This window comes from Panthera tigris, chromosome A2 (genome assembly GCF_018350195.1).
Source record: "Panthera tigris isolate Pti1 chromosome A2, P.tigris_Pti1_mat1.1, whole genome shotgun sequence".
Lineage (NCBI taxonomy): Eukaryota > Metazoa > Chordata > Mammalia > Carnivora > Felidae > Panthera > Panthera tigris.
This window is the reverse complement of record NC_056661.1, coordinates 31,560,166-31,577,960: the sequence shown is the minus strand read 5'-3', so window position 1 is coordinate 31,577,960 and position 17,795 is coordinate 31,560,166. Positions and strand designations below refer to the sequence as shown.

Below are 17,795 nucleotides of genomic sequence, written 5' to 3'. Positions count from 1 at the left end.
TTTGTCTTGTAAAATGAAGAGACTCTTGCCTAAGTCTGAAGTAGCTATGAAGACTACCTAAATTTCTCTTTAAAGAGCCTAGGGGATGCTGACCCCTAGCAGGTCCTCATCGAATGGTACCTACTGTCATCACCATGACCGTTATTTGGGTCTTTAAGACACTGCAGAAGAGTTGCCTGGGGGCAGTAATGGAATGAACCCCCAAAAGTACCCCCTTCCATCTCTGGCATCTTGCCCCTGACTGACATCTCTTGGACACAGCCTGAAGACAAGGTTGTTAATGTTAAAGGGGAATTCACGATGCTTTTAAAATCCTTTTACCGGCGCTGCTCCTCAGCCCCTTGCTTGGCCTCTTGACCCAGAAAATGCTCCGGTCCCTGCTGTTGCAAAGCCATGAATTTTACAGCTGTGACTCACCCCTGGGCTGGGTCCCCAGTGTCAGCACCCAGCTTTGCAATTCACTACAGGCTATTGACAGTTTAGTCTTTTTTTAACGTGCGAAGCTATTTATACCAAGAGGGACAGAGGCCGGTAGATCTGGGGGAAGGGAGAGACAAATGACAAAGTTGTTCATCTCTCTGGGCCCGCTGGGTGGTTCTGGTTCATAAGACGGGAATGCACCGTCTAATAGCCCTTTTAAAAACCCCACAAACACCATCATTAGACTCACCAGCCGTTTGCACAACCATCTTCATTTCATTATTCCATCAGCACATGCTGAGCTCAAAATGGAATTTCATGGCCGCAGTAAGGCACACCGCTCTCCAAGTGGATTGGATTACATTTCTTCCAAGCGGCCTCTCCTGTGTTCACCTTCGCCGTCACTCATCCTAGTGCTTTCGGTGCAGTGTGAGACGTGAGTGGGGAAGGGAGGCAGAAGGAGGCCCAAAAGCAATCTCCTGCACAGTTCTCAGGAAACCAGTCACATCAACGATGCTGTGTTGATCTTGGCTCCATAAATGCAGTGACATCATCACATGGCAATGGGAAATATGCCCGTGCACGGTATTCAGTAAAACTGCCTGTAAATGAACTTGTTTTCAACGGAACTGTCAGAGATGGGCCTAGAAGCTGGGTTCAGGCTTCAGGGCCTTTGCCGGATCAAATCAGCAGCATTGCAGCCAAGTTCTACCAGCAGGGCCCTGTCAAGGCTTGTGTCTACAGTGTGATGCCTGGGGAAACCAAGGCTCGTTTGCAAACACAGGAAAGGCTAGCTGCCATTGGATTTTCCAGCTTTCAAGATGATGGCCTTTATACTAAATGCATTCTGGGATCCCCAAGATTGTGAGTGGGCCTCAGGACTTGGACTTGCTGCCTGTGTTCACTGCTGCCCGCCCTTTTTGCTGACTGTGTAGCCTACCCTTTGAGCTGGTGTGACAATTGATTTACTATCAAGATGATCTCTGCCTTATGACTCGTGAGATATTTTGAGTAGTTTCATGGGATGGTTGGATGAATCTACCATCAAGCCCACTGATAACTAACTGTCTCCGCCTGTCCATCCGTTCAGCTATACACTCGTACCCTCACCCATTTATTCATTTGACAGTTATTTCTTAAGTAATCATTACCTGTAAGCCCTTGGTCCAGGTGTGATCTCGGTGTGGCTGTTTTCCAGGAGCTTCCCAGCTCCTGTCTTGAGATTTTGCTCGGTATGATGTGGACTCATTCGCAGGCAGATGCAGACAGTCCTCTTTGTGGAAGATCCACAGAGACTTCGGGCTTTGTGTTGGTCTCCTGTGGCTTCCATTTTTTTCACTTCCATTTCGTTCTTCTTGGCTCGTGGTATTCCCGAGTTTGAGCACTAACATTCACTAACTCTGTGTTCAAATCCCAGCTTGTGTTGCTCCCAAACATTGACCAAGGTAATCCGCCTTCCTGAACTTTCCTTTCATTCATCTGAAAACCAAGGATATCATTATGTAACTATAGCATGGTTGTAAGGATTGAATGAGACAATACTTTAAGCATGGAGCTTTAAAAATGGCTGCTTTTCGCTTTCTTTTGAATACGCAAAAATTGGAAACAAACCACATGTCCATTAATGGACCAATGGATAAATTGTGTTGTATTCGTACAGTAGAATACTATTCTGCAATAAAAAGGAATGGACTTTTGATACATGCAACAACATGAATGAATCTAAAAATCTTTATTCTCAGTGAAAGAAATCAGACCAAAAAGTTACACACTCGAGGATTCCATTTATATGAAACTCTCGAAAATTAAATCACTAGCAGATCAATGGTTATTTAGGGATAGGAGAGGTGGGGAGAGTGGGAAGGAGGAAAGGCAAAAGGGAAGAGGAACCTTTCAAGGATAATAGGGTTTTTTTTTCTCTCTTGTGATCATGCTGATGATGGCTTTGTTGCAATATATGTGTATATGTATATCAAATTTTATCAAGTTATGTTCTATGAATATGTGCAGCTTATTATATTTCAAATACCTCAGTCAAATGAACTAATGAATGAATGAACAAACGGACTTGCTCTTTAGCAGATAGGAAGGCAAGTGTGTTCTCATTCCAATGGTGAGGTCTTCCTAGAGTTCCACGGTTGCCTCAGAAATTAAGTGAGCCTTTTGGCCAAGTACTGTCAGAAAGAATTTGCTTAGTATTAATTATACACAATAAAAAGGAGATTTGGGACAGAAACTCGTCAACATCCAGATGGATGGCACTGAAAACTCAGTTCCACAAACTGGCTCATTTCGTCATCTCTGTAAATTCTCTATGACAGTGCTTAACATGTAGTTGGTACTCAGTAAATACCAGTGGTTGTCGTTACTGCTATGGCGCCTAGAAAGACTGATTGAAACTCAGTGATCAGCTCTTGTTAAGAGAAGCTAATTACTCAGGAAATTGCTAAACCTGCATTTCCTGAAATGCATGCATAAATTCATAAGCTCTCGCTTGAGAGAAGATCAGGGCTGCCACATAGAGTTGTACAGTTTGTGCACTGCACAAAGGTGCCCGGCCTAGGGGGTGATTGGAGGCTGATATTCACCTAGGCTCTGATGACTCCCAAAAGGAGGAGCACATCTTGTTTAGCATAAGACACCTTGCAGCTCACCTTGCTGTAAGGCAGGACTCTATCTCGAGAGATTGGGGGCTTTTTCTAATTTGTAGTTGGGAGGGTATCTGTAATTTCCCTAAAGGTACCGAAAAGTCTAGCACCAACCTAAAAAGGACTGTGAGCATTAACTAGCTCAGCTCATTGATTACTTTATTTCTTATTTCCCTGCAATCCTGGGGTTCTGGGAAACCTCTTGTTTGACTCTTGCCAAAGAATGTTAGAAGAGGTGGTGTTTCCATCCTCACTGGCATTGAGTAAGTGGTAAGGGAAAGGAGGGAGGGTTTTTTCCCCCAGTTCTCATGGTCAAGATTGTGAATACCCAATGCCCTTTTCTAGTTTCTCCTTCCTCTTTCACATTTAACAAATCATGGCAAGCATCAGAGCCTTGGACAGAGAGGTGGGAAGGGATAAGAGCTGAAATACCAACCAACTAATTTTGCGACCCACTTGGCAACTCTCTTCCTGTTTGAGGGAGAGGTTCGAATCAATATAGATAAATTTGACCTTGAGTTTGTTCATGGTTGTGAAGCATCCATCTTCTCCTGAACTCCATTGCTGTGTGGATCATCAAGAATTCATCTGGATGATGAATATTTCATAGGAAACAATTCTGGTGAAATAAGATCAGTGGGTGGTCTTTCCCAAGCATAGGGATTGAAAGCCATCTCTATGGTATCAGACACACTTGGGACCTGATGCACATCTGCCACTCCCTGGCTGTATGTGTCATTGGAGCAGGTGTTTTGTTTTTTTGTTTTTTGATTTTTGTTTTTTTGCCTTGATGAAGTCATTTTTCTTCATTTATAAAATGAGATTGCAATGATTCCTGCCTTAGAGGGCACCTAACACCTGGCATCTCAAGAAGCTTTAAATAGAATTACCGATTGGAAGTCCAATTGGTGTGAATACACTTTACCTGGAAAAAACCATCTGAGATAACAAAACTGGGGTCTCCGTCTGATAGGGGAGTGAAATGGTAGTCTAGAGAACGGGAGAGAGGGTGGACAGACACAAGAACTATAGAAATAAGACCACAGATATTATGGAACCTCAGGGTGCCTGGGTGGCTCAGTCGGTTAAGCATCTGACTTCAGCTCAGGTCATTATCTCATGGTTTGTGGGTTTGAGCTCAATGTCAGACGCTGCACTGATAGCTCAGAGCCTGAAGCCTGCTTCAGATTCTGTCTCCTCCGCTCTTTGCCTCTCCCCTGCTCACGCTCACTCTCTTTGTCAAAAATAAATAAACATTACAAAAAAAAAAAAAAAAAGAAACGATTGAACCTGAACCTTGTGTTTGACGTTTAAGAACGCGACGTGAGAGAAAGCGTATAACTTTGCACATTGTCACATGGAGCCGGAATTTGAGGAGTAGAGTTTATTTCCTTTACCAGTCTTCCCCCTACAACATCAGGGAAAATACTTAAGGACTGTAGAGCAGGCACATAGAAACAGGGGCATTCAAGTCCAGAAAGAGCTATGAATCAGAAAATTTCAGTTTCAGACAGTGGTCTCTAAGTGACCTTGACCAAGTTCCTTAGCACCTTATAGCTTCTGTGTCTCATTTAGAAAATAAGGATGTTAAGTATTTTATTCCCAGTATAAAGTAAGAATAAGGAAGGTAATGTTTCTAAATTGTTAGGAAAAAATGTGATAGAGTTAGTGAGCAGTAATCACCATTGATGTGATATTCTCTGTCGCCTTCCTGATTTTTTTGCCTTTTGGTCTTCTATTGCCTGAGAGAGGTATCTTAAAATCCCTCATTGTATTTATGGGTTTGTTTATTCTTGAATTTCTGTTTTTGCTTTATATGTTTTGTGGCTGTATTTTGGGTGCCTGCAAGTTTATTTTTCTAGATTTTTCCTTTCATTGTTTTTGTCACATCTCTTTTTAGTGTTTTTTGCATTTGATTTACTTTAACACGAAAATCATTTGTATGGTTTTTAAAAAGCTTATGAATGCTGCATGAATAATACTGTCCTAGAATATAAATAGTGGACCAGTGGCTATTACAAAGTGATCGACAAGTGTACCACTAATGATGTTGAAGTGACCAAGGATCAGTTAATCACACGTAAAATTTCTTTTTTCACTACTAATTATATTCACCTAAATTCTGGTTTGTACAGTATTAACATTGCACACTAGCCTCCTTTGGGTGAATAATAGCAAGCAAGAGTATGCTTTTTCATTCCTTTATTTCAGCCTTTTCTCATGGGTGGGTTTTAAGTAAGCAGCACATGATGGATATTGTGTTTTACTTCTAAACTGATAATCTTTTCATCCGTGGATATAATATATTTACATTTGTTGTGATCACTTAGATAATCATTACTACCACTTTTTTGTTGTTTTGTGTTTGCCATCTTTTTTCCTCTCCCTTTTTCTATTTTCTTCTACTTTTGAGTAGAAGCTTCCTTCATGTTCCTTCACTCTGGGAAAACTATAGACTACATTCCTATTTCTCTAGTGATGGCTAACTACTTCCTCACATCCAACCACACTGGCTGGACCCCTTGCCGCTGTTCAAGTACCATGAGCTTCTTTCAGCCTCACGGTATTTACACGTCATTCATTTTTAACAAGTATCGGTGTTTCCATCCTTCTGATTATGACAGGGAACTTAGGTGATGTACTTTTAGTAACATTTCTTAGCTTTTTTTTTCTCCCATCTTGAATAGCCTGCATCTCAGTATGCTGTTTCAGCCTCCTCACTTGAGTTCGTATTTGCTCAAGCCTCGGTAAAACAGTTTGAAAACAAAATCATATGAATATTAATAATTTTGAGATCATTTCCTGTTTAGTTTATATCCTTATTTCCTTTTCTTAACATAGAGAAGAACAGACGTGGAAACTCCCCATTTTGATAGGTTTGCTTTCTAAAATATCTATGAGGGGCGCCTGGATGGCTCGGTCAGTTGAGCGTCCGACTTGCACTCAGGTCATGATCTCACGGTCTGAGTTCGAGCTCCTCGTCAGGCTCTGTGCTGACAGCTCAGAGCCTGGAGCCAGCTTTGGATTCTGTTTCTCTGTCTGCCCCTCCCCAGCTCACACTCTCTCTCTCTCTCTCTCTCTCTCTCTCTCTCAAAAATAAATCAACATTAAAAAATATTTTTTAAATATATGAGTAAAATTAAGGCTTTTCTTTCCCTCTTAATCCATTTGCTGCTGATTCCCAAAAAAGGGTTAGAGGAGTGTTCAGTAAACTAAAACAAGAGTAAAGAATGGTATAGGCAACAAGGGAAAATACCGTAGTCATCACAGAAGACCAAGGCTACATGAATACTACTACAACTGGGCGCTGTTGTTGGCTAACACATAACAACATCCACTGTTGTTTGCATGAGACTGTGATAACATGCGGATGAGCACTGTTTTACGCCAGATGGTCAGGAATGTCAGGATGTTGAAGAGTTCCCTCCAGAACTGACTCTCTGGGTCTGAGCCTCGTTGACATTGGGTTCTCTTTTCTTGCAGTTATTGGCTAACGCTTTTGAATGCTTCTCGTACCTCTTCTAGAATGATCAGGAAACTGCCTTGAGTAAGGAAGAGGTGCTATATAATGGAAAGTCTATGATCTGTGAAATGTTAAGTTATGCCCCGAGGCTCAAAAGTCAGGAGAAATAACTTGCCCGATTATCAGTGGCGATTTATCTTATGGGTCTTCTCTGTGAACAACTGAGTTCCCACATGCTCATTTGTTATAGATGCTGATGGCTGGGGCCAGTGTCTCCTGTGGAATCTTTAATTGTCTTATTCAAAACAGAAGAACAGTTATAAAAATACTTAAGTGTAAGTATAGATATACTGTCTGACTCATTTTTTTCCCACTGATTTTCACCATAATTTCAGAGAAGTGTTACTGCTGAAAAACATTTGGTCCCAACATGTAATAAAAATTACCCTCAAGTAGTCAAGTTCATAGAGACGGAAAAGAGAATGATGACTGTGTGGTGGGAGCAGGAATTGGGGAGTTACTATTTAATAGGTATGGAATTTTAGTTCAGAAAGATGAAAAAGTTCTGGAGATAGATGGTGGTGATGGTTTACCAACATGGTATTTAATGCCATTTAAAAATGGTTAAAGCGGTAAGTTTTATATTATATGTATTTTACCACAAAATAAATACATAAAATGATAATAAACTAATAAAATTTAAGAATATACTCTCAGGAATTGGAGCAGTTGCTTCAAGGACCACGCGATCTTTGTTGAGGATAAGCCTGAACACATTAACTTCTGTTGCATAGACCTCAAAGAAATAAAACTTTGTCAAGCTGAATCAGTTCATGCAGTCCTTACCATGGAACATTTTCAAAGCATGCACATTACCAAGTAACTTGGTTGATTTCCACCTTCTTTAGATTCCATTAGATCCATGTCATTTTCGTGATTAAGCAGCCATTCTAGCCTGTTCAATGTTTAAGGCTTTAGCAGGAATCTGAAGCTTGAAGAGTGAACTGTGACCACCTTGGCCATTGATTCATCAAATACTCAGGGCAGAGTGTAATCCTGTGACTACTTGATGAAGGCGGTGGGGAGAAGTGGAAAGAGAATGAGCTTGGAAATGAGACCTAAACTTGAATCCTGGCGAAAGCTCCTTACTCCTGAACAGGTCAAATAGATTATAATCTCGTTGGATCCTCATTATTCACAGAGCATTTGCAAATTTGCCTACTCATCATCAGAATTTGTTATCCCCAAAATCAATACCCACAGCACTTTTGCGGTTACCCTGAGACACATGTAGAGGGACGAAAGATTGGAATCGCCCAGCATGTACGTTTGCCAGTTGAGGTTGAGCAAGGCAGTACTCTCCCTTTTGTTTTACCTCTCATAAAATGAAGAAGTATGCCTTTTGTCGTCTATTTAGTGCTAATTGTTTTGCGTTTGTGCTTTTTCGTGGTGATGTCGCTGTATCAGATGCCCCTCCAGCTTAGCGCTGCAGTGCCGTCTCATGTTTCTGAGGGCAAAACACCTGTGAGATGTCGCATGGAGAATATATGTGCCGTAGGTAATAATAGATCCCTACTCAGCGTGAGTTGAAGTGCTGTCGACTGTGGATTCACTGTTAGTGAATCAACTATATATACGTAGTTAAAACCATTGAGACAAGGTCATAGATTGATCCACTGATAAAAATGTTGTGACCAGAAGCTGGCAGGAATCTAGTCCTGTATTTCCCCTAGAAACAGTGGTTTACTATTCACTACTTCAGAGTGTGTTGTTGCTTTATAGAATTTAATTACCGTGAATACCAAGAATTGACCATGATTTCCTTTCCAAAAGCTAATACCTTGTTCACACATGATTCCATTCTTTCTCTGCTGTATCGTGTGGTAGGGTTGTTAACAAATGATTTACTCCTGTTTCTTCCAGGCACATGCAAATTATGCCCACGCAAATTAAGCACAACCATGTGACTTGCCTTAACCAATGAAATGTACACAGAAGTCACATAGTTCACATCCAGATAAAAGCATTTAAAAATTTTTTTTAGCATTCATTTTTGAGATACAGAGACACAGCATGAGCAGGGGAGGGAGACACAGAATCTGAAGGAGGCTCCAGGCTCTGAGCTGTCAGCACAGAGCCCAACACAGGGCTCGAACTCAACGGACTGGGAGATCATGACCTGAGCTAAAGTCGGACGCTGAACCGACTGAGCTACCCAGGTGCCCCATTAAAAGCATTTAATTGCCGGTGTTCAGCTCCAGGCTTTTGTTTTCTCTGCTACCATCATTGTGGGGCACATATTAATACAGAGCCTCAGTTACCTGGGTCTCTGCCTACTCATGTCAGAGAATTAGCGTAAGTGAGAAATTAAACTGCGGTATGGATAAGGGTTTCATATACAGAGTGTATAAAGAACTCCTATAACTCAGAAACAAAAACAATTTAAAAAATAGGCAAAGAACTAGAATATAGAGACTTTTCCAAAAGAGATAAAGACATGGCCAATAAGCACTTGAAAAGATGCTCAACATCATTAGTCATTAGGGAAATGCCAATCAAAACCATAGGGAGATAGCATTTCCTACCTACTAGAATGGCTATAATTTTTTTTAGGCTTATTTATTTATTCTGAGAGTCGGGGGAAGAGAGAGAGAGGGAGAGAGAGAATCCCAACCAGGCTCTGCGCTGTCAGTGCAGAACCCAACTTGGAGCTCAATCTCATGAACCCATGAGATCATGACCTGAGTCAAAATCAAGAGTTGCCCCTCCCCCGTTCATGCTCTGTCTCTCTCTGTCTCAAAAATAAACGTTAAAAAAAAATTAAAAAATAAAATAAAGTAAAATCTCTTTTTTAATTGTATTTTTCTATTTTTTTTTTTTAAGTTTACTTATGTATTTTGAGAAAGAGGGAGAGCAGGGGAAAGGGAGAGACAGAATCCCAAGCAGGCTCTGTGCTGTCAGTGTAGAGCCTAATGTAGGGCTCGATCTCACAAACTGAGAGGTCATGACCTAAGCTGAAATCAAGAGTCAGACACTTAACCAACCGAGCCACACACGTGCCCCAAATTGAGCCATTTTTAAAACTTAATTGTATAAACTTATATTAAAAACAAAGCTAATAGATAGTCAGAACGTATCACTTCATAATTACTTTCCTGTGTTTCACCATTATCTGTGCTCTTGGGTTTATTTTATCCGTTATACTGCTGTGCATCTCTTCCCAGCCCTACAGGTAGCTCAAAATCATCCACCCCAGCATTGTTTCCACCATGGAAATTGGCAGGGGTACACATTTATGGATTTGATTTATTGTTCTTTGACACTTAGTAGTGTTTTCGTCTGCCTCTGATGGCTCTGGCATTATTTTGACTTTGCTTTATGGTTACTTACATACTTTTCTTGTAACTCGTATATAACTTCATTCATCCAGGGGAGTTTCTTATTTGTATACGTGTCCTTTCTGCAAAAGCTCTGAACAGTTCCTTGCATATAGTAGACTGTGTTGTCTACTCTGCTGGGGCTTCCATAATAGAACACCACGGACGGGGTGGCTTAAACAGCAGACATTATTCCTGGACAGTCTTGGAGGCAGTAAATCCAAGATCAGGGTTCCGGCAGGGTTGGTTTCTGGTGAGACCTCTCTTCTTGGCCTCCGGATGATTGCCTTCTGGGTATGTCTTTGCATGGCCTTTTCTCTGTGCATGTACCCTCTGGATGTCTCCTCCTCTTCTTATAAGGGCATCGGTTCTTTCTGATGACAGCCCCACACTCTGACCTCATTTAAATGGAATCATCTCTTTAAAGTCTCTGCCTCCAAATACAATCACATTGGCGGTTAGGGGTTTACCATGAGTGGTGTGAGGGTGGGAGGGGGAGACAAGATTCAGTCCGCAACATAACACAGACATCTATCACTTATGCATTCAGTTGCTTCAAAGCTAAGAAATAGAGCCTTCCCTGTGCCTTGCCTCTGTACTAGTCGCATTATAGCATTTGAGCCTCATTGCAATACATTAAGGTAAATATTATCGTCCCCATTTTACAGATGGGCATATTGACTTTATAAGAGATAAAGTAACTTGCCCAACTCTGTACAGATGGGGAGTGTTCAATCCGGTATTTAGACCCAAACAGTGTGACTGCAGGACCCAAACAACCACTATAGGAAACTACCATCCTGCTTTTTCCTTACATATGTATGGGTATATTTTGTCTAAAGGCAATATTGAAACTGTTACCAAAAAAATAAGTAAGCAACTGTTGGGGAATTTTTAGCAGGGCCTGTATGCAAATGTGTAGACATTCTTCAAAGAATGTTTTGGTAAAACTGGGGTAGGGGGGTCTTTATGCAGTTGCCGTTTAAAGGGGAAGTGTTTAAACCCCAGGTTCTTTCATTTCTGGGGCCTCTTCTTTAAGACAGGGTAAAGTAACTGTCAGGTAATGCTCCAAACTAAATGAAAAGTATTTTCTAACTAAACAGTGAAGTTTAATACTGTAAGTAAAAGATTTTAAGAGCTTAAAGGTTTGGGAAGAGAGCGAGTGTGTGGGGGTAGCAGGCCTAGAAGCAGAACAAGTCATGTGACTTGGGATTATAGGAGCTGCTGGAGGACGTAATGTGATTATTTTCTTTAATTTGAACAAAGTCGATTCAGCTTGAAAGAAAATCTCTGACTTCACGTGCAAATGGGTGTTGGTTTGGCCCCTTCCTCTTAAAGAAACAGTCCCTTGGCAGTTATTCCCTTCTTCCTTTTAGCCTCTTCCCCATCCCCCCACCCCAGGAATCATCAGGGACTAAGGAAGTGCTTTGATGGCGTGAAAGGGAAGCTCTAAGAGTTTTCCTCAGGCCCCTCCGGAAACCTCACCTGTGTGTTCTCTTGCTCCATGTCTCTCCCAGTCCTTCGATAACCCGGAAAGGCAGGAGGATGTACAGCGTGCATTCCCTCAGCAAACAGGTGCTGAGTACCTGCTAGGTACAGGATCCTCCTCTGGGGGTGTATCGTGAGCCAAATCCCGGGTATTCGCGTTCTAGAGGGAAGAGAGAGAAAATGAACTAGTAAAGTATGCATCAGCAAATGGTAAGTTCTCTGAAGAAAAGCAAGTTAAGGGTTTACCACTTTCAGCACTACTGACATTTCAATCCAGATTATTCTTTGCCGTGGAGGCCCTCTTTTGTACTGTAGGAGTTTTAGCAGCATCCCCGCCCTCCAGCCGTGTGCCACTAGCCTGCCACGTTTGCACACGCACACACACTCCAGTTGGGGCAGCCATAAATGTCTCCAGACATTGCTAAATAACCCCTGGGGGTCAACATTAGCCCCAGTCGAGAAGCACTAGTCTCAAGACTAAGAGGTGGGGGTGCTGATTTATTAGGGTAGTCCTCTCTGATCGGGAAGACCTCTCTGATGAGGTGACCTTTGAGCAAAGACTGGAGGAAGTGCGGATGGGCATGACATAAATATCTAGGGGGAAGAATGCTCCTGGCAAAGGGAAGAGCTAGTGCAAAGGCCCTGAGGTGAGAGGAATATCAAGGAGGCCATTGGGAGTGGAACTGGACCCCAGGAATATAGTAAGCAATATGATCAGCCAGTGTTAAGGAGGCATGATCATAATCTTTATAGTGAAGACTCTGGCTTTGAATCAGAGAGGAATGGGAAGTCATGAAACGTTTTGAGAAGAACACTGACATGACCTGGTTAATACTCAGATAGGGTTATTCTTGCTGCTGAATAGAGAATCACCTGCAGAGGAGCAAAGGTGAAAGCCAGAGTCCAGAAGGAGCCATGGAAGCAATTCGAGTGAGCACTTAGTTGTGGCTGGGCGGTCCTATAGGGGTGGGGGAAAGCGACTGGATTCTGGGTATGTTTGAACCTACATCAGACATGATTTTATGTTTCGTCTCATTGGGAGAAGAAAAAAAGGGGGGCAGTCTTTGAAATACTCTTCTTTGAAAATGCCTCAAATGAGCTTTAATTCCTGATTTTTGATCCTAATCCTATGGGACTTGAAGCATGATGGAGGTACTGTGTAGGCATTAGATATTAGACTGTTATTTCCTACATTACTTCCTGAGTAAACCAATTAAAATTATAATGTGGGTCTCTAAGAGAAAAGGAGAGGAGCCAAACTTGGTACAATTTTACCTCTTAGATGCCACTTAACACTACTTTTCTCCTCTTGCTTGGGTAATGAAATTCTGGCAAGTGGGGGCACAGTGAACAAATGGCCCTTAAAAGCAGCCCATCACCACTCGCTTAGAGCTGTAATGCTCCCCAGTTGTTCTCCAGGTCTCCATTTCAAAACTCGTGTGCACTTTTCATAAAAATCTCCACGTGCCGCAGATTCAAGCTACATCTTTCCCTTCTCCGTGGCACCTGCCTTCTGAGACCTCGGGCATTTTCTAGATATTGCCTCCCTGAATTGAGGTAGATTAACTGAGGTTCCAAGCTTCTCAAACTGCAGGAAAGGGAAAATATGAAATAAGGTCCAATCTTCCAGTTAGTCTCTGGGTTAAGATGGGCTTTTATAAAGCCTTTCAAGTATGTCAGCCCACATCAGAGATTACACGTCAGGAGATTTTGCCTTCACCTTGTGGAGTCACATCTGCCTTCCTCTTAAGCTGGCGTATCTCCTGATGTGGTGTCAGGTGTTTATTAAGAATTCTGGGGATTTTTTTTCAGACCCAGAAGAATAAAACTGGGGATAATGTTGAATGAGGGCTTCCCGTGATTCTGCAGTACGCTAACTCAGAGAACCAGTGCTGTATCATTTAGAAATTGCCGTCCGTTCCTAGTAACTGAGACTGCAAGTAAAGAAGTCATTTATTTCTCTCATTGACAAAGTAAGTTCAGAGATAGGCAATCCAGAGCTGTTATGGTATTCCATGGTATAATAAAGAACTTCATGGTACAAAATGGCTGCCGGAGCTGTAGCCATTGTTGTTACATTCCAGACAGGAAACCATAAGAAGGGGGAATAGGCCAAAAAGGCTTTTGCCAACTGCTTGGCCTCCTTTGAAAGAACTCTCCTAGGAGTCACATGCTATGTGTCATTGGCCAGAATTTGTTTGCGTGCCCATTCATAGTTACTAGGGAGTTGCAGAAATATTATTCTAAGTTGGGCATGTTGATGCTTTAAGTAAAATTTTGGCATTCTTATTAAGGAAGAAAAGGAAAATGGACATGGGTAGACAGCCATCTCTGCCATACTCCCTTATACCATCATTCCATGGGGTTGTGGAAAGACAGTTTAATTTGGGGTACATCATTTTTTAACTACTGCCTGTTCATTTTGGACCATATTTTGGTTATCTTATGAAGAACACGAAAGGAAAATGTGTTCATCATATATGTGGTCAGTCATACATACTGGGAATCTACTATATCTGGGTTTCTTCTGTTCCTTTCCATCCATCTGCCACTGTCTTTTTTCCTTGATAAAGAAGGCCAAGAATCCACAAAAAACAAAGGGAGAGGATGAGGAAGCCAAGTCCAAAAATGACTTTTCCACTTTTTAGCTGTGTGATGCTTGGTCTAGTGAATACAATGTACCAACCTCCAGCGTGTGGGGAGGGTCCATGAGATATTGTATACAACAACACTTTGCCCATCAGAGCCACTAAATACATAAATATATTCACTGATCCTTTCCTTCATTGAGATGGTAAAGGACAGTTGAATCTGAGATCAACCAAGAATATCTCACTTCTTTGTTGGGTTCCCATTCTTAAAAAAAAAACAAAAAACAAACATGGATGCTTTTGATATGGAAAATGACCTGCCCCAAAATAGGAGCGCTTTGCCCTTAGAATTTCTCATCCTTGACAGAGCTGGTAGTATCCACCTTCTTAAACATATATGTATGTGGGTATAGCAAGAGATGCCTGCAAAATTAGGTGATACTGAACAAGTTCCTTCCCGTCTTCTGAGCCTCCTGGATGTCCTGGAGAGCAGAGGAATATTAACATTTACCTGGCAGCCTCATGGGGTTGGCCGTTGAGGGAAAACAGTTGCATGACTCTAAAACTCTCAAAATGTTCTCCCTGGCCCACCAGCAGGGGCATCCCATAAGGAGGGGTTATATACAAATGGAAACCATCGGGCCCCACCCACCCCAGTCCTGCCGAATTAGAAATGTGTGTTTTAATAAGCCTTCCAGGTGGTTCTGATGCCAGCTAAAATTTGAGAACCACTGCTCTAAATTAAGCACTTTGCACGCTTTGTTTTTCTTTAATTAGCACACTTTTCTTTCCAACGGGGAGTCATTTGACTCCCTGCCTTCCGTCTCTGCCCAGGCAGAAATGCTGTGAAATGTGCAGTTGCTTCTAACAAACCCAGTCTTTCAAACTGGGTGAGGCCTTGCTTTGTAGATTTTATTTGCACACTGACTAAAGCTCTTACAATCCATCTTGACAGACATTGAAATTATTGCCAAACCTCACTGCTGGGAGTGACACCTTAAACAAAGGCCTTCAGCAATTTCTTTGTCACGGGCCAGCTGATTGTGTTCAAAATGCTTTTATTTGGGGGAAGTGTACCTCATACACCTCAACCCAGGGCAGTAGCGCAGGGCACCCCTACCTGAGCGATGAGTAAATGGAACAAAGTTTCTAGCACATTCCATGGTCCTGCTTTTGGAGAGTGATGCTCCAGGTACACAGGAGGAAAACGTTATCACCACACCAGGTAATAGCTTGGAAATGGTCATCCTTGACAAAATTCTGTTGGACTTGATTATTGACTCGTGAAAATTAGGGAAACATGGTTGGATGAAAATGAGCAGTCTGCAGTATTTTCAGGGGTGGTACCAAATTTCATTTTTGTACTGCCAGAAAGTATACTAAATATTTTCCCCCTCCCGTTGGTTTGCTTAGTGTTTGTTTTGGGCTACACGGTAGTTTTATTTTGGAGGATGCCAGGGGAAACTCCAATGCAGCAGTTCTGTTTTCAGCCAGAGACAGAGTGGGAATTGAAGAGAGGAGTTTCTCCATCATTCCCGTCCTTTTGCTCGAGGAAGAGCTTGGAAAGGCCAGCCCTTGAACACCAGGAGGGGACATACCAGCCAAGCAGCGGCAGGACCACTGGAAGGGGTTGAAGGACCAACTCATTCCCCTTCCTCAGAGCAAGCCGGAGTGCCTGCCATGTGACACGGGGATGCTTTGGAAGGTTGTTAATTTACCAATGAACTCATTAGCTGTCTTGGTTTTAATAATGGTGCATTTCACTAGGTAAGTTTTTAAGTCATCCACCAAATGGTTGACTGCCTTCTGAGAAACTATTGTTCGTGCATCCTGTATTCATGGAGTTACTGAACGCTGGTGGAAAGGACACATTTTCAGCAATGGTGATCAGTGGGCTTGAAACCTAAACGACAACACAAGATGCCCAGCCAGGGAAGATGGAGCTATGTTCTTAAGAGTAGTCACTGCCTCTGTTGACTTTGGAATTCTAAGTCTTTAGGATGCCCAGCCAGGGAAGATGGAGCTATGTTCTTAAGAGTAGTCACTGCCTCTGTCGACTTTGGAATTCTAAGTCTTTAGGATGGACGTCAGCACGTCAAGGTATTTATTTAGCTAACTGTCTCTGGAGTTCTCCAGTCATGGCCGCCTCTGCTTCTGCCCAGCCCTGTCGTGTTGGGACTCCTTTATCTCCAGTCTTACAACAGGGTGGGACTTCTCCATTCCAGTCTGCAGGTGTAGACCTGGCACAAGATGGGGAAGCAGGGTCCTTCTCTGGCGATTTCGAAATTGAGCAAAGTGAGTCATTGTAGGATGGATCTGAAGTGAGGTCGTGTAAATTCGGGTGCTATGGGAAACCTTAAACTTTGAGAAGCCAACAGGCAGAAGGGAAGAAGACTAGGGCAGAGATCAGAGGACGCTGGGCATAGAGAGATGAGAATCCCTCACCAGACACCTTCCAGGTACACGTTCCAGTTCCTCATGAGGCCCTCCTACACCACTGGCTTTCTCTAGACAACAGCACATCATTACAGTAATTTGCACTTTTTTTTTTCCCCTCTGAAATCAGACCAGCTTAAATATCCTCTTTCTCCCTTGTAGCCTTCTTTCTTAGACTAAGGTGGGTGGGGGCCTCGGGGTGTGGTCTCGCTCTGCAAGCTGACAGTGTTGCCGTATCCCTCAAGATGGAAAAGAGAGGCCAGGAAAATCCGGATTGTTCCCTTTGGAGCACGCGGGCTGGATAATAGACTCACCACTGTGCATTCATGTTATTTATTGTTTTGAGGGCCAGGTACCCAGCCTTCGCCTCATTTAATTGCCGTGGTCCTATGATGAGGATTCTTAGAGGTTATGGAGCTCACTCAGGAGCATGGAGATGAAAAGTGACAGAGCCATGCGTGGGGGTTCTGGTCTACCTGGCCAAGCTGCAGAAGAGGCAGAGAAGGTCCCAACTGGGGTCAGCCCTGGACAGTATCAGCAAAGGCTTGGCTCAAGGTGTCGCAGTCACAGGGGCTCTCAGGGATACCTGTGCTCTGGGCAGTGAAGAGGCATATCTGAGAAAGGAAAGGCTCCATCAAGCTCAAATTGGACTGTTATCAAGCATCTGCAGTGATTGCTTTCTTATTAGCATCTGTCCTAAGGTTCTGTCACTAGGGTAGGAGTTGTGAAAATCTCGGAGGGATACTGAGGCAAGGCTTTGCTCCAAGCAGTCTCTCGGCGTGGGAGGTAAGGTCCATTCCCCGAGACACAGTGCTCTGTTTTCTGCCTGCACTTACCTGCTGTAGTGTATGGTGCCCGGATTCCTCTGAGCGCAAAATGGCGTGCCAGTCTCTGATGGGCCCGTGGCCAGCTTCTAATCCCAAACTAACTCGTGATCTGGGCTTTCATTTCTTCTCCGAGAGAATGCTGATAACCTGTGGGCTGCTTTCAAAACCCAGAGCCCTTCCTTCTCATCCAGGACGTGGCTTCTCGCCAAGTCCCTCTAGGGAGGCGTTGCAGGGCCCTGTCTTGAGAAACCACCTAGTCTGTGATGAGCAGTCTATATGGTTGACTTTGAGGTTTGCTGAAGACTGTGGTAGCCACACATGATGGTGAATGGTTACAACCATTTTTTTATGAAAATAAGGGTGGCTTTCGCATTTTGGTAAGACCTCGTCCTTGCAAAGCCTTATTTCCACCCACCCCCACCCCTCACGCTTTAACAGTTATGGTTTAGTTTCTGGAGATCAAAGTAGAGATTTTTAACTCTTTGCCCCAGCATTCCCAAAACAAATGTTCACGTCCAGGGCTTCCTGAACTCAAAGGAATTAGA

General features: G+C 42.9%; 1 protein-coding gene across 3 annotated transcripts in view; it reads left to right on the top strand.

Moving 5' to 3' along the window:
• Window positions 1-17,795, top strand: part of PRICKLE2 (prickle planar cell polarity protein 2) — a 323,193-nt gene that overhangs the window by 244,860 nt on the left and 60,538 nt on the right. The gene's annotated exons all lie outside the window — the stretch shown is intronic.